This window comes from Ranitomeya variabilis, chromosome 8 (assembly GCF_051348905.1).
Source record: "Ranitomeya variabilis isolate aRanVar5 chromosome 8, aRanVar5.hap1, whole genome shotgun sequence".
NCBI lineage: Eukaryota > Metazoa > Chordata > Amphibia > Anura > Dendrobatidae > Ranitomeya > Ranitomeya variabilis.
In genome coordinates this window covers 156,494,044-156,520,350 of record NC_135239.1, presented here as the reverse complement: position 1 = coordinate 156,520,350, position 26,307 = coordinate 156,494,044, and positions in this window count along the sequence as shown.

The following is a 26,307-nucleotide window of genomic DNA, read 5'->3' as shown; positions in this document are numbered from 1 at the left end:
TGTCTGTCCCTTGCTGCAGCAGGCAAAAACCACAGGGTCCTAGTGCTCTCTCAGTGGGACTACAGTTCACCCTCTTACATGCCACCCCACTAGAGGTTGGCGTCCTCGACACACCTTCCCACTCAAATTCATCCTGAGCATATCGCTGAGGCGATATTCCTGCCGTAGATCGTGTAGTTCTCCTGAGTCCTACATCAGCAGGTGCAACCCTAGAGGGAGCTAATGTCTCTTCCGTGGTCGTGTTAGTGGACGCAAGTGGAGTTGTCTCCTCCTGCGGCTCGTCAGGACCCAGCAGTTGGCCTGATGCGCTCTCCTCAACAGCATCCTCCACATTCCCAACATTCTCATCACACAAGGCCAGATTGGTCACAGGGGGCAAATAAGCAGGTGCAGGAGTAAGCACACCATCAAATTCAAGATCATTCAGAGTTCCCGCCCCTTGGGACATGGCCTCTGGCTCTAGGGGGATAGGCGCCGAATCTTCAAACCAGCACTGTTGTAGCATGTTACGGTGTAAATTACGGGTTGGCCCCCCTGTCCCCACCGGTTCGACCTCGTACACTGGAATCTCAGGATTCACCTGTTTTTTTATCAGATACGGTATCGCCTCCCATCGGTCACTCAGCTTTCCTGACCGTCGTTTTGTCCTCACCAACACTCTGTCTCCCGGAGAGAACAATTCTGTTTGTACGGGTCGCGTGTCCCTATGAACCACCTGGCGAAGGCGGTCGCCCACCACCTGATGCACCACCCTCAACCGCCGCCGATGCTCTCGTACCCACTCGGATGCAGTCCGAAGGGGGACGGAGGAGGGATCTGGCATGTTCAAATCCTCAATGTCTCGGCCAGGTCTACCAAACATCAACATGTGTGGCGAATAACCAGTAGTACTGTGCACCCTGTTATTGTAAGCCCACATCAATTCGGGGAGATACTCAGGCCAGCGTGTCTGTTGCTGACTCTCTAAGGACCTCAACATTTGCAACAAGGTCCGATTAAAACGCTCACACGCCCCGTTACCCTGAGGGTGGTAAGGTGTTGTTCTCGACTGCTCGATACCATAGAGCTGGTGCAACTCCTTCATCAGCGTCCCCTGAAAGCAGGCCCCTTGATCTGAATGTACTCTCTGCGGACACCCGAACACATGGAAGAAATGTCGGCACACAGCCTCAGCCGCCGACTTGGCCGTCTGATCTCTTGTCGGCACCGCTACAGCATACTTGGTAAAGCGATCTGTCATCACCAGGCAATAGGAGTACCCTGACGTAGAGTACCCTATCAACACGTAGTCAATCATGAGTAGCTCCAGCGGAGCTGAAGTCTTAATAGACTGTGTGGGAGCCCACTGCTCAGGGCTTTTGTTGAGCCCACAAATTTGGCACTGCCGACACGCGTCAGCCACCATCCCTCCCAACTCAGGGCAGTAGAGGACTCGCTGCAACCACTGAAGTGTCTTTTCACTTCCAAAATGGGCACCCTTCTCATGCGCCTCACGAGCGACCACTGGACCCATCCCCACAGGAATTATCAGTTGGTACCGATGCTGCAGCTCCGATGGCAGGTACACCTTACGATACAAAAGACCTTGTTCCACACACAATTTATCCCATTGTCGAAGGAGTTTCATTCCTTCCATGGACAACTAAGCCTTGTCCTCTGCACTGGGCCAGACCTTGTTTTGTACCCAACGGCGCACAAGTGCAACGTCCGGACACTCATCCTGGACTTTTGTCCAATCTGAGGGTGTTTTACCCATGACACAGGGCATCCCGGTGGCCATCCCACTTGAGTGTACCACACTTTGGAAGATAGGTATCTGCCCCAAAGCTGGAGTTTCAGTGTCCTCAAGTTGTTCGTCAACATCTTCCCCTGATGACCCAAGGGGCACTCTTGACAATGCATCTGCATTGCCGTTTTCTCGACCAGAGCGAAATTTAATGCGGTAATTGAACTTGGCTAGCCTGGCTACCCACCGCTGCTCCAACGCTCCCAGCTTTGCATTCTCTAAGTGAGCTAGCGGGTTGTTATCTGTCATGACTAGCACCTCAGCCCCGGTAAGATACTCGGCGAAGCGTTCTGTCATTGCCCACACCAGGGCCAGCAATTCCAGCCAGAATGAGCTATAGTTAGCCGGATTTCGCTCGGAGCCTCTTAAAGACCTGCTGCCATAAGAAATCAATCGCTCTCGGCCGTCCTGCACCTGTGCTAGTACTGCCCCCAACCCATGAAGACTACCATCGGTATATAACAAAAAAGGGGTGTCAAACCGGGCGTATGCCAGCAATGGGGCACTTGTTAGGGCGGTTTTCACTTCATCAAATGCCTTTTTCTGTAGGGGTCCCCATGGAATGGGGCGGATTCGAGGACCCAGCGCTGTCCCTCTCAAAAGTTCGTTCAAGGGACTCACCACTTGTGAGAATTTAGGCACAAACCACCGATAGTATCCTGCTAGGCCCAGGAAGGCCCGCACTTCTCGCAGGTCACAAGGAGGTGGCCACTCTTGTACCGCCTTAATCTTACTGGCTATCGGTAGTACCCCGTCCGGAGTCACCAGATGCCCCAAATATTCAATCTGGTTTCGTAACAGTTGACTTTTTTTGGCTTTATTTTCAGGCCGTAGCTCTTTAGCCGCCGGAGAACTTGACGCAGCTTCTCCAGATGATCTTCAAATGAGGTTCCGAACACCACAATGTCGTCTAGATATATCAGGACTGATTCAAAATTTAGATCGCCTAAGCAATGTTCCATCAGGCGTTGGAAGGTTCCCGGGGCGGTAGCGAGGCCAAAGGGCATCCGGTTGAACTCAAAGAGCCCCATTGGCAAGACAAACGCCGTCTTGGCCTGATCTTTTTCAGCCATTGGGACCTGCCAGTACCCGCTTGCCAAATCCAACGTTGAGAAATACTTGGCCCGACCCAGGGCCGACAGGGATTCTTCAATACGCGGTAAAGGATATGCGTCCCGTACGGTGTGGGCGTTCAATTTTCGATAGTCCACACAAAATCGGAGTGTCCCATCCTTCTTGCGGACCAAGACTACAGGGGCCGCCCAGGGACTCCGGCTCTCTCGGATCACTTGGTTGTCCAGCATACTGGCCACCATGCTCTTCACCTCTTGATAGAGCGCCGGAGGAATTTGACGATATCTTTCTCTAATGGGTGGAGTATCCCCCGTTGGAATCTCATGCTCAATCGTCTGGGTACACCCGAAGTCCTCTCCATGTCGGGAAAAGGTCTCTTGATGTTCCCACAAAACTCTCTCCAACTGCTCCAACTGTACGGGGGTCAGCTTCTCCCGATCCACTCCCATCTGCTCCATGATCACATGACCATTCCATTCCTCCGTAGGGGGCTCAGTCCGGCCTACCTCGACCGCAAATGTCCAGGATGACTGTTGGTCTGGTCGCAGTTCGAATCCTGCATTTTCCGGCACCTTCTCTGCCGGCACAAACAGTTCAGCCAGTATGGTTCCAGCGGGAATTGCAACAGCTTCATCTAAAACATTGATGCATCGGACCGGCACTCGTCCATTCTTCACAATCGCCAAAGACCAGGCCACATGTACTCTGGCAAATGAGGAACTCTCTTGGGCGGGTTCAAGTAGCACTTCAAGCCCATTCAATCTCTGTGCAGCTCCTACCGGCAGCATTAAGAGTTCCTCTTGTCTGGGTCCCAGCAGGATCGGGGCCCACGATGGCACTCGGACCCGGCCCACCCGGCCACCTGGGACCGCACTTTTCAGCAAGTCGCAACTCAGCACTAGACGGTGTAGAATTCTCTGTGTGGGTCGGTGTCTTGTCGCACGGGCCCAGTATCGGGGTCCTTCACTGGCATACATCTGGTGATTCAAGTCTCGCAGCACGTTCATTCCGAGCGTCACCTCCATCCCTCTTCTAGGGGGGTGATCCACCAGTACTACCCCTTTCTGCCCCAGCTCTTGACCAAACATTTTTAGTTGCATCCACACGATCCCCTTGACTGAAAGTTGACCATTATTTGCGGCGGTCAGTCGTATCACTCGGCCATCCTCTGGAATCACTAGTCGACTGAAGTATCTCTCATATACTTCTAGAGGCATTATAGTACATTCGGATCCCGTGTCAGCCAAGCACCTCATCTTCCGCCCTTCAAACTCTGCTTCTATCACTGGACTACATGCAAACAAGTCTTGCTCATCCCGTCGAGGGCTTTGTGCGGGTGGGGCCGTTGCTGCTTGCCCTCTCATGGCAGCGGCCGGAAGTTTAAAGCCGGCGACGGGGTTTCTGGGGCTGCAAGCGTCCGGCAGTAACGAGAGATGTGTCCCTGGCGCCCACACTTCCAGCAGGTGATTGCTCCTCGTGGACGAGGGCTTGACTCATTCTGATAGGATGACCTGGCCGTCTGTGGGGTCACCGTTCCAGGGCGTGGGGCAGGAGGCCCCCATGAGGGGGTAGAGGTGGGATCAACTGTCAGTTGAGACAATTTCAGCTTCAACTCCTTCACCTCAGCACGCAAAGCTTGTACCACGCTTACCAGCACCTCTTCCCCTGACCCTGATGACCCATCTTCCTCCAGCTGGGCACTGTTCACTGACCCCTCGGGCACATGGGCAGATTTCTCTTCCCTTTCCACTGCAGCTCGGTAAATCTGCCAGAAGGATAATTCTGGTGCAACCCGGGCCATTTCCAACAGTTTGTCCCGGAGAAGTCTATTGGCTAAACCGGTGATGAATTGATCCCGGAGCAAGCGGTCTACCTCCCGGAACGCTCCCATGGCCCCCGGGTCTAGTCGCTGCATCTCATTCAGCGTCTTTTGCAAGATATTAGAGAACTGCATCAGGGACTCACACTCTCTCTGGGGACGATTAAAGAATAGGGACCGAAGCTGGGCCACACGCGCTCGGCCCCCCAAACTCCCCTCTAACAGTTCCAAAATCTTTTCTAACGTATCCCTCTCTGATTCTGGGCGCACCATCACCATACGTCTAATATCGCCCTCCAGTGCATTTAATGCCAGCTCAGCGCGTAACGCGGGGGTCAAATTACACATGCGCAGAATACTCCGGATTCTCTCAGCCCAATCTTGCAACGCCATATTGCGCCCGTCGTATTTCGGCATGTGCTGAAGTAAAGCTCCTACAGGCACATACCCTCCTGGGGTCGTCGCGGCTGCCAGGGGAACCCCAACCCCCGATGAGGATGCGGATACAGCGGGGTCATTTCTACCCTCGCCCTCGTCCATGACAAACACTGGATCCTGCCGACTACGCCAAAAATGTAATGACCAGAGGTCCGAATAAGATCCAGTGAGTCACAAACCAAGACTAAGGCAGAAATCTCCAACAGTTGTTTACTCAAAGGCAAAATAACTAAGGTAGTATGGAGAATATCAAGGCAGATGCACCCCAAAGATACACCAATTCAGCATCAGCTGAAATCACTGTGCCACTCCAAGGTCTCCTGAGAAGTGTATGCTCCAACAGACTAATAATCAATTTACCTAACAGAACAACTCAATACAAGAACAAGTGTAAATTGATTGTAATGCAATCAAGGGAGCCCCTGGAATGGCACACTGAGTATAACTTATACACATCTAATATTAACGATTAAACACTCTGAACAGGGATACCCGGGTATCTATGACTATGGTACCGTATCCTGAGATAGATCTCGTCTCAGGCAGGAATCTGCACAGGCTGCAGCCAGTCCATATCTTCAGCGCCAATAAATTACAGCAAGCTCCTCTGTCTTGTCGGCCGATGCCGAGCCCAAACGCCGGGGACTTAGTTTGGTGGTCTCACGATGTTGTCTCTGCTTCTGTAGCTCCTAGAAATGCTCCACAACAACCCGTCCATCTCTATATCAGCAGTCTGTCCAAACTTGTTTCTCCACTCAATGCACCGAGACTCCACAGACTCTCAAATACGTACTGGGTTTTCAGTAAAGTCTCAGTCTTCCAAAATAAAAGGTTAGCTCTTCTCTAGAAAACGTTAGCAACAAAAAGTCTCTCACAGAGTTAGATAAAAGGTTAGCTCTTCTCCAGAAAACGTTAGCAACAAAAGTCTCTCACAGAGTTAATTCCTCTCAACAGCTTTTTCTCCAACACACTCGCAGTAAATCCACACAGTCTCTTTCTATATCACTGCAGCTGCTTCTTCTCTTCCCGCCTTTTCTTCTTTTTTCTCCCTTCCTTATCTGACACTTTACACACAGGACACCAGAACCCACCCACTAGCACACATTGTCTCCGGGAGTCTGGCAGTGTCTGTCCCTTGCTGCAGCAGGCAAAAACCACAGGGTCCTAGTGCTCTCTCAGTGGGACTACAGTTCACCCTCTTACATTATTGTGCTCTAATACTACAAGTTCCATGATGCTTTGCACTGCCACTAAGCACGAACCTACCACACCCACTCCAAAACACACCCACACCCCTCCCTCCTCTCCCTCCTCTATCTTCAAAAAGATTTGTGATGTCATTTCTGTCCAACCTCCTCTTTTACATTTGTCCAACCCACACTCCATTACACACGGATAGATAGATAGATAGATAGATAACAGATAGATAACAGATAGATAGATACTTACAGATATATCAATATATCTATTTCTATATATATGTCCATATCCATGTTTCTAAACCCCTTCACCCCTGGAGCTTTTTTGTTTTCGTTTATCGCTCCCCTTCTTTCCAGAACCATAATTTTTCCGTCAATATGGCCATGTGAGGGCTTATTTTTTGCGGGACAAGTTCTACGTTTGAACGACACCATTGGTTTTAGCATGTCGTGTATCAGAAAATGTGAAAAAAATTCAAAGTGCAATGAAATTGCAAAAAAAGTGCAATCCCACACTTGTTTTTTGCTTGGCTTTTTTGCTAGGTTCACTAAATGCTAAGGCTGTGTGCACACGTTGCGGATTTGATTGCAGATCCGCAGCGTTTTTTGACGCACAGAATTGCATCAAATCCGCAGTGTAGTGCACAACCAATGTAAGTCTATGGGAGCCGCAGACTTGTTGTGCACATGCTGCGGAAAAAGCCACACCGAAACGCAGCTTTTTTTTCTCGCAGCATGTCACTTCTTTTGTGCAGAACTGCAGCGTTTCTGTACCCTTAGACTTTCATTGAGTTGGGCACATCCGCAGCAAAACATCAGATGTAAAATAAAACCTGCAGTTTAGATGCGGATGTGGGTCCGAGAAACGCTGCAGTTCGGGAAGAGGGAAGTGTGTGAGCGGTGACTGTGTGCGTGTATGTGTGTGCTGGGTCTGCGGGCTGTTCGTGTGTGTGCGGGGCTGTTCGGGTGTGTGAGGGACTGTTCGGGTGTGTGGGGGGCTGTGCGGGTGTGTGCGGGACTGTTAGGGTGTGTGCGGGGGGGTCTTTTGGGGTGTGTGTGCAGGCATCATCCGATGGGACTGCAAGTACGCAGCATCCAATGTGCAGCTAAGGCTACTTTCACACTAGTGTCGGGCACTGCACGTCGCAACGCGTCGTTGTGGAGAAAAAACGCATCCTGCAAAGTTGCCCGCAGGATGCGTTTTTTCTCCATAGACTTTTATTAGCGACGCATTGCGACGCAGTGCCACACATTGCAACCGTCGTGCGACGGTTGCGTTGTGTTTTGGCGCACCGCCGGCACAAAAAAAGTTACATGTAACTTTTTTTTGTGCGTCGAGTCGGCCATTTTTGACCACGCATGCGCAGCCGAAACTCCACCCCCTCCTCCCCGGACATTACAATGGGGCAGCGGAAGCGTCGTAAGACTGCTTCCGCTGCCCACGTCGGGCATTTTTTTCAGAGTATGCGTCGGTACGTCGGGCCGACGCAGCGCGGCGGCCCCGTACCAACGCTAGTGTGAAAGCAGCCTAATTCAGATGTAATCTGGACAGTGGACACACACCCTACGCTATCCATACATCTATCAATAGATATATCTATCCAGATATATCTATAGATAGATATATGAATAGATAGATGTATGCATCTATAGATCTATCTATATGTAGATCTTGTCTATCCATTTCATCTATCATCTATCTGTCTATCTGTGTGTGTAATGGAGTGTGGGTTGGACAAATATAAAAGAGGAGGTTGGACAATAATCCAATTTCTGTCTGTCTGTCTGTCTGTCCTGGAAATCCCACATCTCTGATTGGTCGAGGCCGCCAGGCCTCGACCAATCAGCGACAGGCACAGCATGGCGATGATGATGTCATAAAGGTTGCCTCAACCAATCAGCGACGGGCACAGTCTGCCGCGAATTCGCCTCGACCAATCAGCGACGGGCACAGTATCGACGTAGATGTCATAATGGGTGCCATGGCGACGATGATGTCATAGAGGCTGCCTCGACCAATCAGCGACGGGCACAGTCTGCCGCGAATTCTGGAATCATCATTGTCCATATACTACGGGGACATGCATATTCTAGAATACCCGATGCATTAGAATCGGGCATTTTGCCTCGACCAATCAGCGACGGGCACAGTCTGCCACGAATTCTGGAATCATCATTGTACATATACTATGGGTACATGCATATTCTAGAATACCTGATGTGTTAGAATCGGGCCACAATCTAATGACATCATAAATCTTTTTTTGTTCAATAACACATCTTTATTAAGCTTTCAAAAACGCACCAAAACGCATAAAAACCGCGCAAAAACTGCACCAAAAGCGAATTAAAATATGCATCAAAACCGCGCAAAAAACTGCATAAAAAACTCATCAAAACTGCATCAAAAACTGCATCAAAACCGCACCAAAATTGCCTCAACACTGTACCAAAACCGCACCAAAAACTGCATCAAAACTGCGCAAAAACTGGACCAAAAACTGCATCAAAACCGCACCAAAACTGCAACACTGCACCATAAACTGCATCAAAACCGCACCAAGAACTGCATCAAAACCGCACCAAAAACTGCATCAAAACCGCACCAAAACTGCAAAACTGCACAAGGTTTTGATGCAGTTTTTGGTGCAGTTTTGATGCAGTTTTTGGTGCAGTTTTGATGCTGTTTTTGGTGCGGTTTTGATGCAGTTTTTGGAAATAAATAAATAAACGGAAAATGTGCATGATTTGAATGGAAACATGCATGAAAAAATGGATTCGGAGGCCCGATTCATCATTTCACATCTCAGTTTCATACGTTTTTTGCCAGATCCGTCGCTGTGCGTTTTTTCGCCGGACAGAAAAACCGTTCCTCTGTATGTGTTTTCCGTCCGGCGGAAACAGCTTTTTTGACGGATCCGGCAAAAAATGGATGAAACGTGTGGCCATCAGGCGCAATCCGGAGCTAATACAACTCTGTGAGAAAAAAAACGGATCCGGCGGAAAAAAATTGATCCGTTTTTTTCAAAACTCGCCTTTGTGCCTGACGGCAAAAACCTGATGTGTGAAAGCAGCCAGATATATGGATAGATACATCTATGTATCTATAGATATATTTATCTATAAATATATCTATAGATAGATATATCCATAGATATATAATAGAAAGGCCGATGTTTCTAAGGCTACTTTCACACTTGCGTTTTTAGCAATCCGTCGCAATCCGTCTTTTTGGGAAAAAAATGGATCCTGCAAATGTGCTCGCAGGATGTGTTTTTACCCATAGACTTGTATTAGTGACGGATCGCGACAGATGGGCACATGTCGCGTCCGTCGTGCAACGGATGTGTCGTGTTTTGGCGGACCGTTGGCACGAAAAAACGTTCAACTGAACGTTTTTTTGTCCGTCGTGTCCGCCATTTTCTACCGCGCATGCGTGGCCAAAACTCCGCCCCCTTCTCCCCGGACTTCAGAATGGGCCGCGGATGAGTTGAAAAACTGCATCCGCTGCCCACGTCGTGCACAAATTTCACAACGTGAACCCGTACTGACGCAAGTGTGAAAGAGGCCTTAATGAGCGTTTCATTTAATAAAAAAACGGCGTGGGCTCCCGCGCAATTTTCTGTACCAGAGGGGGAAAGCCGACGGCCAGGGGCCAATATTTGTAGCCTGCTATGAATATCAGCCTGCAGCTGTCTGCGTAGCCTTTACTGGCTATTAAAATAGGAGGACCCCCCAAAAAAATGACGTGGGGTCCCCCTATATTTTATAGCCAGAAAGGCTACGCAGACAGCTGCGGGCTGATATTCATAGCCTAGAGAGGGGCCATGGATATTGGTCCCCCCGGCTACAAATACCAGTCCGCAGCCGCCCCGGAAATGGCACTTAGCCCCTCTCTTCCCACTCCCGTGTAGCGGTGGGATATGGGGTAATAAGGGGTTAGTGTCACCTTGCTATTGTAAGGTGACATTAAGCTGGGTTAATAACGGAGAGGAGTCAATAAGACGCCTATCCGTTATTAATCCAATAGTAATAAAGGGTTAATAAATCACACACACATTAGGAAAAAAGTATTTTAACATTCTTCATTTAACAATACTTACCATACTTCAGCGCCTGCAAAAAACGTAAAATAATAAACCGTATACTACCTGTCCGCCGTAGTCCAATTAATAACGAGTGTCCCACGACGATCTCCCCTATAGAATAGTGACATCGGGTGATTGAGGAATAGTGTGATCAGATAGCTCTACCCGTTCATTTCCTTTAGGAATAGGGCTATGGGATAGCTCTACCCGTTCACTTTCTTCATGGTAGCGCTATCGGATAGCTCTACCCAAACAGTATTAACTACAGAGCTTTTTCATACACAAGGTAGGAGTGGCAGGAGAGGTACACCAGGTATTTATGTTTGCTATTAGTCTGGACATACGCCAGTCTGGTGCGTGGGTACACCCCATTGCGAGGTCAGTCTGCTGCATGGTTACACCCCATTGCGTGGTTCATAATCATAGCGCGCGCCCTAAGGGTGCGCAATCACTCGTTTCCACTAAAATGTTGTTTTAGCCTCATATTTTTCATTTTGACAGGGAGTAAAAAGAGGAAATGCACCACACAATTTATAAAGCAATTTCTCCCGAATGTGGCATTACCCACGCACGCAAAATGATTAGAAAAGGGAGAATTCCTATTGGGCTTTTGAGCACAAATTTAGCAATAATACTTTGCGAGCATCACTTGCGGAGCCCCCAAAGTGACAGAACTGCAGTAAACCCACAATGTGACCTATTTAAAAAAAAAAAAAACATCTCATAGAATACATCTCGGGATGTAATGAGTAGAGATGAGCGATATACATGTTCAACTAACGGATCTGTACCTCATTACATTCAATAGGAGGCCAATAACGATTTTTAAGAGGATTTGTGACCTTCTGATTCCTCACTGCAACACAGATTTATCACAAACTATATGGATTAGCAAATACGGCCTCTTGGCTGAACCCCTATATTAGGCCTAACAATTTTTAAGAGGAAATGTGGCCTTCTAATTCCTCACTGCACCACAGTAGTATCCCAAATGATTTTGATTGTAATGAGCTGGCCGGCTGTGACTGTTCTGTTATCATTGACATAGAATCTGTGACAGACACTGTCCCCGTGTGGCCAGAAGTTATACCTATGCCGAATGTGATTACAGAGAAACAAACTGTATTGGCTAGACTCCCCCCTGTTATGTCATGTGACCAGGAAGGAGGGAGAGAAGAAGAAGAGCCCGGGAAACCAGTCGGTACAGAGAGAAGTCTGTGTGATCTGGTGTCCTCCTGCTGAGGCGATATAGAGGATTGCCTGGATAACCCCTCTCTCTTGGAAGCTGACATCCAGATTGTTCCCAGCTCCCACACTGCGGAGCACTCAGCGGTGACATCTTCACAGATCCTGGAGCCCATGAACTGTAAGCGGGTCCTCTGTTGAGAGGCCGAACACCCCACCCTTACCTGCTGAACCACAGGGATTACAGTCTGGACCTGAGAGACAGAGTTTTGTTTACTCCCTGTTGTTTTCTCCTCGGCTGGAGCATCTCCCTGCAGCGTTGACAAACAGGCCTGCGACGTGGGAAGATAACCTCCTGGAACAAAGGAACTGGTAACGTGTGGATAGGGACAGTGAGGGAAAGTTTATTACACGTTATTTCTGCGAATAGGCATATTTTGTACTGTCTATTATTGTGTTCCCCTTTGTTAATGAAAATGTTTAACAGTAAAGATACGTTTGTTAAGATGGAATCTGAGTGTGGAAGTTTTGCTGGGCCAGATCATGGATATGCATGGGCGGCCTTGCCCTCGTCCACTTCATCTGGCGTAGTCGGCAGGATCTGTGCCCAGCAGGATTCCCACCCAGGCCCAGTATACAGTCAGAAACCGCCGCCGGTGTCCATTGTAAACCAGGTCAGGAAATTTGGCGGGCGAAACTACCCCGTACCAGAGTGGGCGGAACAAGTGCGGATACTGGGAGAAATGTATAATATTGACCCTAAGACCTTGGCGGAAATGGCGGTACTGACGCTAGAGGGGGAGGCATGGACGACAGTCAGACTGGAGACGGTCAGGGGGCAGCGTGTGTTGGAGGATTTGGTGCGGGTGCTGGAAAAGACCTATGGACCTACTACGTACCAGGGAACACTGCGGTACCTGTTCTTCAGACGGACACAGCTTGAATGGGAGGACATTCCCCAATATGCAAATGCCCTTCAGGTACTCCTTGAACAAGTCTGTGCAAGAGGGGAACAACTGGCTACTATGGCTCCTCGTGACCTGGTACTGAGAGACCAATTCGTTATAGGACTGAGAGACCAGTATCTTAACCGTACGCTACAGGACTTGATTCGGATGACGCCGACTCTCACCTTCGCTGAAGTCAAGCAGGAAGCCATAGAACGTTCTAGGGGACCCGTCATGGATGTGGGGACTCAAAGCGCTGCGTGCAGATCCATATTAGACAGTAAACAGCCCAACAGTGACACCGAGAAGCTGAAACAGATGGTAGCAGATTTACAACAACAGGTGTCACAGTTAACACTAGAACGACAGAGAGACCAGCGGATACGACCTGGCCGTCACTCGGGACTGTGTTGGTCATGTGGTGACCCTCGCCACAGGGCGAATCGTTGTCCTCAACGAACAAACCATCAGTTACCACGATGAACAGAATATCAGCTACATCCACAAGCAGAGCCACCACGCCAGGTCTCACCACAATGGCCGTCGTTAAACTAGACACCCCTGCAGCTGAGGTTCGAGCAGCAGGGGGGGACAGAGAACGGGGCGTAGAAAAACAGAACCAGCAACGGAGTACTCTTGCCTCGAGTAGTCCTATACTTGAAGTTATTCTGGAGGGAATTGCAGTGCAAGGATTGATGGACACTGGGTCGCAAGTGACCACGATCTCTGAACAGTTTTATGAAAAGTACCTCAAACCAAGAACTGCTTGTGATCCAGATACCACCATTAAGATAATTGCGGCTAATAACCTACCCATTCCAGTAACCGGAGTCGCCTGGATGGATACGAAGGCCTGTTGACAAGACCTAGGGAAACGAGGAATCGTCATTGTCAAGGAAGGCTTCGGCTCCGAGACCCCAGTAATAATCGGAATGAATATCTTGAAAGACCTGGATCTTATGCTGTTGACAAGAAAAGGGCCCAAGTACTGGCAGAAAGTTACCAAACATAAACCGACTCGTCTGGCGTTCCAGCGCGTAATCTGGACCGTTGGACTTCAACAGATGGCAAAGGAACAACTACCCCTAGCAGCCATTAAAGTGCCCCGCTGTACTCGGATTACTTTGCCCGCTGAAAAAGAGACAGTCATTTCCCTGCCTCTTAACACCAACCGACAGCTTGAAGGAGTTGAAGTGTTAATCGAGCCGAGGGCTCCAAGTGGGAGTAAGCTAAACCCACTAGTCGCCCGCACCCTAGCCGTCGTGAGGAACGGAAGAGTCCCTGTCAGGCTGAACAACACCGCAGACGTAGGTGTAGCACTTGAAGCCGGCACGCAACTTGCCAGAGTATATGCTCTACCCACAGAAGTGAACCCCATGGGACCCTTACAATTCACGCCATCTACAGAAGATGGCTGGATGGTAACTGTCTCAGCCATGAATGCTCAAGCAGATGATGAAGACATTGGGCGAAAACTACTGGAAAAAGTGCAACTGGACCCGTCCCAGTACACCAAACAGGAAGTGTCTCAAATGGAGAAACTACTGCGAGAACACCAAGACTCCTTTGCAAAGCATGACACCGACTTCGGGTACACCACTAGTATCCAACACGAGATTCCCACGGGCGATGCTGCCCCTATTCGCGAGAGGTACCGACAAATACCACCTCAACAATACCAGGAGGTGAAAAGCCTCTTAGAATCTATGCTACACGCCGGAGTGGTGCGGGAGAGCCAGAGCCCATGGGCTGCACCCGTGGTGATAGTCAAAAAGAAAGATGGATCCCTGAGATTTTGCGTAGACTACCGTCGGCTGAACGCTTGCACGATCCGGGACTCCTATCCACTCCCCGGATCGAAGAGTCACTGACCGCCCTGAAAAAGGCCAAATATTTTTCGTCTCTAGACTTGGCCAGTGGATATTGGCAGGTCCCCATGAGTGAGAAGGACAGAGAAAAGACCGCCTTCATCCTTCCCATGGGCCTGTACGAGTTTGACCGGATGCCATTCGGCTTGAGTAACGCACCAGGGACCTTTCAGAGACTGATGGAACACTGTCTGGGAGATTTCAACTTCGAATTCACGCTGATATACCTTGACGACATCGTGGTATACTCCGCCACCTTCGAGGATCATCTTCACAAGCTTGGCAAAGTGTTCCAGCACTTGAAGAAACACGGCCTGAAGTTGAAGCCCAGCAAGTGCCATCTATTCCAGTAGGAGATCGATTACCTGGGGCACCGGATCTCGGCCGAAGGTGTCCAACCCTCTCCAGAGAAGATAGCAGCTGTCTGAGAGTGGCCACAACCAACTACCATCAAAGAGGTCCAGGCTTTCCTGGGGCTAGCGGGCTATTACCGCCGATTTGTCAAGGACTTTGCCCGGCTTGCGGAACCACTGCATGAGACCCTCCGAGGGACCGCGAACAGTCCCAGAGGACGACGCATCAGCTGGGGGCCCGACCAAGAAAGATCCTTCCGGGCGCTTCAAGCTGCTCTGACATCACCCCCTATTCTGGCATTTGCAGACTACACCTTGCCGTTCCAGTTATACACCGACGCCAGCCTTCAAGGTCTCGGGGCGGTCCTCTCCCAAGTCCAAGATAACAAGGAACGCGTAATAGCCTATGCCAGTAGATCCCTCCGTGACACCGAAAAGAACCCCGTCAACTACAGCTCTTTCCGCCTGGAACTCCTGGCCCTGACCTGGGCTATGACAGAGAAATTTGCTGGCTACCTGACAGGAGCGGAGGTGCTGGTCGTGACAGACAACAATCCTCTTGCCCACCTAGAAAATGCCAAACTAGGGGCAATGGAACAGCGCTGGATGGCAAGGCTCTCTAGATTCCAATACAAAATTAAATACAGAGTGGGGAAGGAGAATCAGAATGCTGACAGCCTTTCCAGAGTGACCTCATCCCCGCCAGTGGGGAACCGGGATGAAGAATTGGAGGAAGATGAACTGCCCGACTTTGCCCGGCTAGCTAAACAAATAGAAGATAGCCGCCAGTATGCTGTAGGCGGGATTGAAGCCGTAGTGGGGTCCCCCCTGTCCCAACAAGAATGGGCCAAGCTTCAAGATCGAGACCCTGAACACGTCTTACTGAAACAGTATGTGAAGACACAAGAGAAACCACCCTCCGAAGTAAGAGCCCGACTATCAACCAGGGCCTCTGCCCTACTTGCCCAATGGGATCGGCTGATCGTGAAGGATGGAGTCTTGTATCGCAGGGCCCTTTTATCCCATATGCTGGAAGAATGTTTGCAGATTGTCGTCCCGGTGCAGCTAGCCCATGAGATGGTGGCTGAAGCCCACAGAAGGAACGGCCACTTCGGCATAGACAAGACCCTCCGGTGGACCCAGCAATTCATTTTTTGCCCAGGACTCCGTAAGCTGGTTGAAAACGTCTGCCTAAGCTGTCGTACATGTGAACTCCACAAGTCTACTGAGCAGCGTGCACCCGTCCAGACCATTAGCACATCCAGGCCCCTCGAGTTGTTGATGGTGGACTATCTGTTGATCAGAACGGCGAATAGTGGCTACCAGTACTGTCTGGTGATGGTGGACCACTTCACGAAATTCGCCGTCGCTGTTGCTACCAAAGATCAGACTGCCGAATCAGCTGCACAGGCCATCTGTCAACACTTCGTTCGGGTCTACGGGTGTCCGGAGCGGCTGCACTCGGATCAGAGGGCGTGTTTCGAAGGGCGAGTCATTGAAGAACTTCAGCAGATGTATGGAATCAAGAAGTCCAGGACCACCCCTTATCATCCACAAGGGAATGGCGCGTGTGAACGTTTCAACCGGACTCTCTTACAACTGATCCAAACCTTAGCAGAAGACAAAAAGCCCGACTGGCCTCGATTCCTCCCAGAACTGCTGTGGGCCTATAACAATCAAGTCCATTCTGTCACCGGATACACGCCTTACACCCTCCTTTTTGGCCGCCCAGGCAAAGGCATCCATGAGCTACACCTGTCTAACTCTGATGAAGGCACCTGTGGTACCTATCATTCCTGGCTACAAGCACACCGTCAAAGGATGGAAACTGTATACCGGCTGGTGGAACAGCAGATCCAGGACCAGGTCCACACTGATCCACTTCCAGTACAAGAAGACCTACTGAGTGTGGGTCAACTAGTCCTAGTTCGTGTAAAGAAACCACAAGGAAAACTCCGGCCCAAGTGGGACACCGAAGTCTATCGAATCATTGGACACCCGTACCCTGGTGGCCCCGTCTACCAAGTACAAGGCGAAGACAGCGGCAGCCTTCGCACCCTGCACTGTAACATGTTGCACCCCTGTCATTCTCAGCCTGACTCCCCTCCTATAATGCCTAGAGAGACGGATGTCACTAATACTGTGGGAGACACCGATACCGGGGATGTAGAAGTGGAAAACATCCCTACCCCTGCTCGCCTGACTGACACGTCTGCACCCCTTACCTCCTCGACTGACTTACCGACTGGGGCAGAGAGTGGAGTAACTGATCGGGGAGAGAGACTAGCACCCGTTAGGCGGATAGCGAGGACCACCGCAGGAGTGCCCCCGGGACAGTCCTACAGAGACCAATATGTGTGGCCCTTTTCACAGCCGGGTCCTACAACCTCCACAGCCATCGCCGCCCTGGAGACAGTCGTTGACAGGGACTGCCAACCTTCAAGTGGGGGGGCGTGTAATGAGCTGGCCGGCTGTGACTGTTCTGTTATCATTGACATAGAATCTGTGACAGACACTGCCCCCGTGTGGCCAGAAGTTATACCTATGCCGAATGTGATTACAGAGAAACAAACTGTATTGGCTAGACTCCCCCCTGTTATGTCATGTGACCAGGAAGGAGGGAGAGAAGAAGAAGAGCCCGGGAAACCAGTCGGTACAGAGAGAAGTCTGTGTGATCTGGTGTCCTCCTGCTGAGGCGATATAGAGGATTGCCTGGATAACCCCTCTCTCTTGGAAGCTGACATCCAGATTGTTCCCAGCTCCCACACTGCGGAGCACTCAGCGGTGACATCTTCACAGATCCTGGAGCCCATGAACTGTAAGCGGGTCCTCTGTTGAGAGGCCGAACACCCCACCCTTACCTGCTGAACCACAAGGATTACAGTCTGGACCTGAGAGACAGAGTTTTGTTTACTCCCTGTTGTTTTCTCCTCGGCTGGAGCGTCTCTCTGCAGCGTTGACAAACAGGCCTGCGACGTGGGAAGATAACCTCCTGGAACAAAGGAACTGGTAACGTGTGGATAGGGACAGTGAGGGAAAGTTTATTACACGTTATTTCTGCGAATAGGCATATTTTGTACTGTCTATTATTGTGTTCCCCTTTGTTAATGAAAATGTTTAACAGTAAAGATACGTTTGTTAAGATGGAATCTGAGTGTGGAAGTTTTGCTGGGCCAGATCATGGATATGCATGGGCGGCCTTGCCCTCGTCCACTTCATGATTATGAAACAAGGTCTGGTGTCTGCACCAGGCTATTATCACAAACGATTTCTATTATGAAATGAGGTCTGGTGCCTGCACCAGAGTATTGCCCCAAGCGATTTTAATTATGAAATCAGGTCTGATGCTTGCAACAGAGTATTATCCCAAACAATTTCAATTATGAAATGAGGACTGGTGCCTGCACCTGAGTATTAGGCCAAACGATTTGGATTATGAAATGAGATCTGGTGCCTGCAACACATTATAAGCACAAATGATTTATTGTGCCGGATCTGCATCTGACGACTAGGGTAGAAGGGGGGTAAAGCTGACCCTGTACTAGGACTACGATGGAGTGGGCGACCTATTCCTTGTGAATAGACCCACCAACATTTCCTAGGCTAGACTCAAACGAAGACCTACAGGTAGGGGGAAGGGGGTCCCTGAAAGATCTAGGGACTGGGAACAAAAACAGATAACCTCCTAGTAGGAAAATAGAGGCAGCCGCAGAAACGAATGGAAAACCAAAAACAAAACTGACAGAACTAGAGATCCCAGAACTGCACAAAATCAAACACAGAACGCTAACAAGGCACATGTCACGGGAGACCTAGGTAGGCAAGAGCTAATAACCCGGGCCCCTGCGATTTCCCTCAGACTAGGGAAACCCTGACTGACCCTCTCCCAGAGTTTACACTGATGGTGTGCATGTCTGGGCCTCCATCCTCACCCTGTCTCCTGTTTCAACCCTAGGCTGAAACCTCCACCCACCACCCAGTGAAGAGACCACACACCAATACCCACAGTAAGCACAGACAAGGATAACGGAAAAATATGCACCACGCCGCAGTCACTCAGGAATACACAATAAGTGCACAGGGCAAAACAAATACAAATATAGGAAGGAGAAAATAAGACAAAGGGAAATACACCACCAGATTCGACACTCCAACTCCTAGCTCACCACTCCAGACCGAGATAACCAAGCACAAGACAGAAGCTATAATCGGCGACGCCCAATGTTCAGAAGAACTATTTAAAGGTAGTGGGCGTGGCCCAGCTTCCAATCCAAGCACCAGCTAAATTAACCCCGGACCAGCTAGATGAAATCTAGCCGACGCCACTGAGCACATGGTGGACAAAAGCGGAATTACCGCTGTCTGTTGAACGCCCTAGTATGAACAGCGTCCGACATGACTGCACCAAGTCAGAACACTAGCGGATTAACACTGTTGTCCAGCAAGGACTGGGAGGCAGGTGCTGGGTAATAAAGGGTGATGCAATCACCTGACCTAGGACAAACCCAGCACCAGAAGAAAAAGACCAGCAGCCTGAAAACCACAACAAGATGGCGGATGGTCAAAACTAAATAGATTCTAACATTTATATTATGAAATGAGGCTTAGTGCCTGCACTAGAGTATTATCCCAAATGATTTTGATTATGAAATTAGGTCTGGTGCCTGCACCTCAGTATAAGGTCAAAGGATTTGGATTATGAAATAAGATATGGTGCCTGCAACACATTATTAGCACAAATGATTTATATTATGAAATGAGACCTGGTGCCTGCACCAAACTATTATCCCAAATGATTTTGATTATGAAATGAGACCTGGTGCCTGCACAAGATTATTAGCCTATATGATTTTTATTAGGAAATATTGCCTTCTGATTCCTCACTGCAACAAATAGTTTTATCTCAAACTATTTGGATCAGCAAATAGTGACTGCTGGGCTGGCTGAACCCCTATATTAATTTCTTAATTTTATTCTCAGCGAGGAAAGGAAAGTTTAGGACCTGGTATACGAGAGATGCCCTAATGTGGCTACGAGGTGCACATAAATTGGCCAACTTATGCTCTAAAAGCTCTCATTTTTTCATATTTCTAGTGCAGTAATGCAGTTCAATTTTCATGCTTCATGTTTGCATGTTTTAGCGCCGCAGTGTGCTGCCTTATTTATTTGACTGCATACGAGTTGGTGACTCTAGGTTCAGCACCTGTTCACACTTAGTCTATGTTTGGATGTGACGGTCAGTTTTTTTAAATTTGTATTCATTAGCCTTCTGACTGAGCACTCCGCCTCTTAGCCGCAGGTGTTTTAATCGCAACAGGTCCATTACCCCTCCACAGAGAGAGAGAGAATTTTAGTCTAAGGGCTCATTTCCACATGCGAGGCACACGTCCGTATCTCGCATGTGGAAACCAAGCTGTGGAGCCGGCACTCCAGAGCGGAGCGTGCGGCCGCATAGGAACACATGGAGCTGCACAGCTCCGCTCCAAAGTGCCGGCGCCAGAGCTTGGTTTCCACATGCGAGATACGGACGTGTGCCTCGCATGTGGAAATGAGCCCTAAGAAGAGGTTTCACAGGTACCCATTCAGATGAAGACGTTTATTCTCAGTGAGGAAAGGAAAGTTTAGGACCTGGTATACGAGAGATGCCCTAATGTGGCTACCAGGTACACATAAATTGGCCAACTTATGCGCTAAACGCTCTAATTTTTTCATATTTCTAGTGCAGTAATGCAGTTTTCATGCATTATGCATTTTCATGCATTCAATTTTCATGTTTCATGTTTGCATGTTTTAGCGCCGCAGTGTACTGCCTTATTTATTTGACTGAACCGAGTACTGCAGGAACTAAGTACAGTCATTGATAGACCGTTATTTTTAATCTTTAAAGAGTCCATAATAACAGGGTCTGTACCACAGGACTGGCGTATAGCAAATGTGGTGCCAATATTCAAAAAGGGGACAAAAACTGAACTCGGAAATTATAGGCCAGTAAGCTTAACCTCTACTGTGGGTAAAATCCTGGAGGGCATTCTAAGGGATGCTATACTGGAGTATCTGAAGAGGAATAGCCTCATGACCCAGTATCAGCACGGGTTTACTAGGGACCGTTCATGTCAGACTAATTTGATCAGCTTCTATGAAGAGGTAAGTTCCGGACTGGACCAAGGGAGCCCAGTGGATGTAGTGTATATGGACTTTTCAAAAGCTTTTGATACGGTGCCACACAAAAGGTTGATACATAAAATGAGAATAATGGGGATAGGGGAAAATATGTGCAAGTGGGTTGAGAGCTGGCTCAGGGATAGGAAACAAAGGGTGGTTATTAATGGAGCACACTCGGACTGGGTCGCGGTTAGTAGTGGGGTACCACAGGGGTCAGTATTGGGCCCTCTTCTTTTTAACATATTTATTAATGACCTTGTAGGGGGCATTCAGAGTAGAATTTCAATATTTGCAGATGACACTAAACTCTGCAGGGTAATCAATACAGAGGAGGACAATTTTATATTGCAGGATGATTTATGTAAACTAGAAGCTTGGGCTGATAAATGGGAATTGAGCTTTAATGGGGATAAATGTAAGGTCATGCAATTGGGTAGAAGTAATAAGATGTATAACTATGTGCTTAATTCTTAAACTCTGGGTAAAACTGTCAATGAAAAGGACCTGGGTGTATGGGTGGATGACAAACTCATATTCAGTGGCCAGTGTCAGGCAGCTGCTACAAAGGCAAATAAAATAATGGGATGCATTAAAAGAGGCATAGATGCTCATGAGGAGAACATAATTTTACCTCTATACAAGTCACTAGTTCGACCACACTTAGAATACTGTGCACAGTTCTGGTCTCTGGTGTACAAGGACATAGCTGAACTAGAGCGGGTGCAGAGAAGAGCGACCAAGGTTATTAGAGGACTGGGGGGTCTGCAATACCAAGATAGGTTATTACACTTGGGGCTATTTAGTTTGGAAAAACGAAGGCTAAGGGGTGATCTTATGTTAATGTATAAATATATGAGGGGACAGTACAAAGACCTTTTTGATGATATTTTTAATCATAGACCGGTGACAGGGACAAGGGGGCATCCTCTACGTCTGGAGGAAAAAAGGTTTAAGCATAATAACAGACGCAGATTCTTTACTGTAAGAGCAGTGAGACTATGGAACTCTCTGCCGTATGATGTTGTAATGAGTGATTCATTACTTAAATTTAAGAGGGGACTGGATGCCTTTCTGGAAAAGTATAATGTTACAGGGTATATACACTAGATTCCTTGATAAGGCGTTGATCCAGGGAACTAGTCCGATTGCCGTATGTGGGGTCGGGAAGGAATTTTTTTCCCCATGGTGGAGCTTACTCTTACCACATGGGTTTTTTTTGCCTTCCCCTGGATCAACATGTTAGGGCATGTTAGGTTAGGCTATGGGTTGAACTAGATGGACTTAAAGTCTTCCTTCAACCTTAATAACTATGTAACTATAACTATGTAACTATATTAGCCATAATGATTTTTAAAAGGAAATGTGACCTTCTGATGCCTCAGTGCAACACAGTTTTATCCCAAGCAATTTGGATTAGCAAATACAGAACCCCTATATTAGGCCTAACAATTTTTAAGAGGAAATGTGGCCTTTTGATTCCTCACTGCAATGCCAAAATATCTGTCGAGAGGTGCAGAAGTCTCATTGACAGTTACTGGAATTTTTTGATTGCAGTGATTGCCTCAAAATGTTGTGCAGCAAAATATTAAGTTAAGGGTACCATCATTTCTGTCCAGGCCTATTTTATGAGTTTTATTTATTTTTTAATTCCGTGGAAGCATGGTTGAAAAGCAATGTCTGACTTTCATTTGTTCATTTTCATAGATTTTTAATTTATTTTTTATTTTGTCAGATTCAAGTTATTTCTGTGACCATTGAGGGTTTTTCTGTCATTAAACGAGGGGTACCAACAATTTTGACCATGTGTGTATATGGAGCACTATAGGGGGTCTATTATGCTATATGGAGTACTATGAGTAGTGCATTGTACTATATGGAGGGCTATGGGGTGTGCATCATACTATGTGGCCCCATTTTGTCTAAAACCAGCCCTGCCTGTAAGGTAGCTAAATTTAAGGGTACAGTAACATTTGGTACACACATGCTTTAAGCAGCCACTGATCTGCTATATCAAGGAAATCGGCAGTCGTTTGATAGCTGTTTAGACATGTTGCGACCACACTTTCGTATGTTCAGAACAATTTTAACATGATCATTCTGTTTGTGGCTGCACGTGTTCACAGGACCATGTGCTGCGAAGAAGGATAAGTACAGAGAGTGTGTCACCCTACCAAATGAGAATTTGCCCCTTCACGACCTTGGGGTTTTCCGTTTTTTGCTCCCTGTCCTCCCAGAGCCATAACTTTTTTATTTTTCCGTCAATATGGCCATGTGACGGCTTGTTTTTGTGGGACGGCTTGTACTTTTGATCTACACTATTGGTTCTACCATATCGTGTACTGGAAAATGGGAAAAAATTCTAAGTGCAGTGAAATTGCAAAAAAACAACAATGCCACAATTGTTTGATCTTTTACCATGTTCACTTTATGCTAAAACTGACCTGTGTATTTTTTATTGTTTTATTTTGAATAGGGCAAATAGGGGATGATTTGAACTTTTATATTTAAAAAAAAAATTTAATATTTAAATTTTTTTTTTGACCTTTCACTGGCTTCAATCATTTCCATGGGAGACTAGAAGCTGTGATCATCCGCTCGTCTGTGCTACACATAGCAGGGCTGCAGCCTTTTGATTCCTCACTGCAACACAGTTTTATCACAAACTATTTGGATTAGCATATAAAGCTTCCTGGCTGAACCCCAATATTAGGCCTAACGATTTTTAAGAGGAAATGTGGCCTTCTGATTCCTCACTGCAATGCCAATTTATCACAAAATACATGGGTTAGCAAATAGGGGCTCCTTGCAGAACCCCTATATAAGGCCTAACAATTTTTAAGAGGAAATGTGGCCTTCTGATTCCTCATTGCAATACAGTTTAATCATAAACAATTTGGATTAGCAAATATGGCCTCCTGGCTGAACCCCTATATTAGGCCTAACGATTTTTAAGAGAAAATGTGACCTTCTGATTCCTCACTGCAACATAGTTTTATCCCAAATGATTTGGATTAGCAAATAGGGCCTCCTTTAAATAGCCCTATAGATTTTTAAAAGGAAATGTGCCCTTCTGATTCCTCACTGCACCACAGTATTATCCCAAACGATTTTGATCATGAAATGAGGTCTGGTGCCTGCACCAGAGTATTATCCCAAACAATTTCAATCATGAAATGAGGACTGGTGCTTTCACCTGAGTATTAGGCCAAACGATTTGGATTATGAAATGAGGCCAGGTGCCTGCAACACATTATTAGCACAAAGGATTTATATTATGAAATGAGGCCTGGTGCCTGCACCAGAGTGTTATCTCAAACAATTTTGATTATGAAATGAGGTCTGGTGCCTGCACCAGACTATTATGCCAAATGATTTTGATTATGAAATGCGGCCTGGTGCCTGCAACAGATTATTAGCCTAAATGATTTTAATTAGGAAATGTGGCCTTCTAATTCCTGACTGCAGCACAGTTTTATCAGAAACTATTTGGATTAGCAAATATGGCCTCCTGGCTTAACCCCTATATTAGGCCTAACAATTTTTAAGAGGATATGTGGCCTTTGGATTCCTCACTGCAACACATTTTGTTCCCAAACGATGGCGAAATGGGGCCTTCTAAAACTGCAACACAGTTTTTGCACAATCTAGTTTGATGCTGGAAGATCAATATCACAAAGGATAGGATCCTATCTAGCTGACAAGTTCACTTTCAGTGGCAGCAATAGTACAGGAGAGGCTTCTCTGCACTGTGACACTGAGAAAATGGCAGCACAAAACAAGATATCTGCTTTTTATATGGATAGGGACATGTGACTTTGGCAGCCAATCACAGAAGACCTTGTGTCATGACTATTCTGACTCATGGGTATGTAGAACGCAGTGGTGCCTGGATAGACCTATTCTTTTGGGCGCTTCCGTATTGACCTGTACTCACGTTCATACCGATTTATCAGATAGCTTAACTCAGCCACGATCTCATGTAAGAAGACTCCAGGAAAAGAGGATTGCTTTAACTGAAATTCTTGTATTATGATGAAAGCAGCAGGTAAAAAGGAATATTCAACAGAGGACATGTAATAGGATGCATACAGATATGGGGATGATGACAAAATGGAGAATAAGGGCGTGAACAAACATACATCACAGGACTACAGTGAGAGAGTTGGGACAAAATAAAGGGAAAGGCAAACTTCTGCCTAGAAAGAAAGGATGGAACACAAACAATGCAAACATTAAATGATTTCTCAAGTCGTGGGACATGACACTCCCCGTCTGAAATCCTTGGATTTCACGATGTCCGTAATTTTTCGAAGTCGTTCGAACCTGAAAAAACAAGAGGAAGAAAACATGCATGCAATAATAAACATAAAAGATTTTTAAGTCCAACTCGTTGTTGTTGACCCGTAGATCACACCGAAAGATAAGTTCAAGTATATAAAACCCATCTTCAGATTGGGGAAGCCGCAAACATGCAAACTCTTCCACCAACCCAGAATCCAATGGGAATGTTAAGGGTTCAATCCAATGGAAAATGTCAACATTCAATAAACTGGGGAATGAGGAGGAATGCTCCCCGCCGTGAACAACGTCCAGGAGCATGTTCAGTTCATGTGATGTCCTCCTTTCGTAGAAGCAGCACGAGTTCAGTGACCGGGCGGAAGAAGGTTCGGGTAGAGCCCCCTTTTGTCACCTTAACTTCTACCTTACGAGTCTTTCCGTCCTCACTGGGTAGGACCTTGGTGATAAGTCCCATTGGCCAGTCATTACGATGAGCCTCTGTATCCTTTAAGAGAACAAGGTCTCCTTCTTGGAGATTCGGACTGGGCGTCTGCCATTTGTGACGGTTTTGAAGCAAGTGTAAATATTTGGTCTTCCATCGATGCCAAAACACGTTAGCCAGGTGTTGTACTTGCCTCCACTGACGTCTGTAAATGTCCTTATTATCGAAGTTCGCAGGCGGAACTGTAGCAGCTCTAATCTTCTGTGTGAGAAGTGTGGCTGGAGAAACATCAGAACCCAAGTTGAGGTCCTTTAGGTTTGTGGCGTGGTCCTCAGATGGAAACGCGTTCATTACGTCTTGTACAACTTCAGCAATTTCTACTGCCAATACCGCAGCGCAAAGCTCAAGTCTGGGTACAGAGTGTGCAGGCTTTGGAGTTAACTTGGCTTTACCCAGGATGAAACCACAGTGTACCTTGTTAGCTCCTAAGGTCATCAGATAAGCTACTGTGGCTATGGCTTCTGTAGATGCGTCAGAGAAAATATGAACTTCTCTTCTGATTGCAGTCAAAGGTGATCTTGGAGAATAACAACGTGGGACTTGGAGTTGCTCTAAGAACTTCAGAGACTTCTTCCACGCCTCCCACCTTTGCTGTTTCTGAGTTGGGA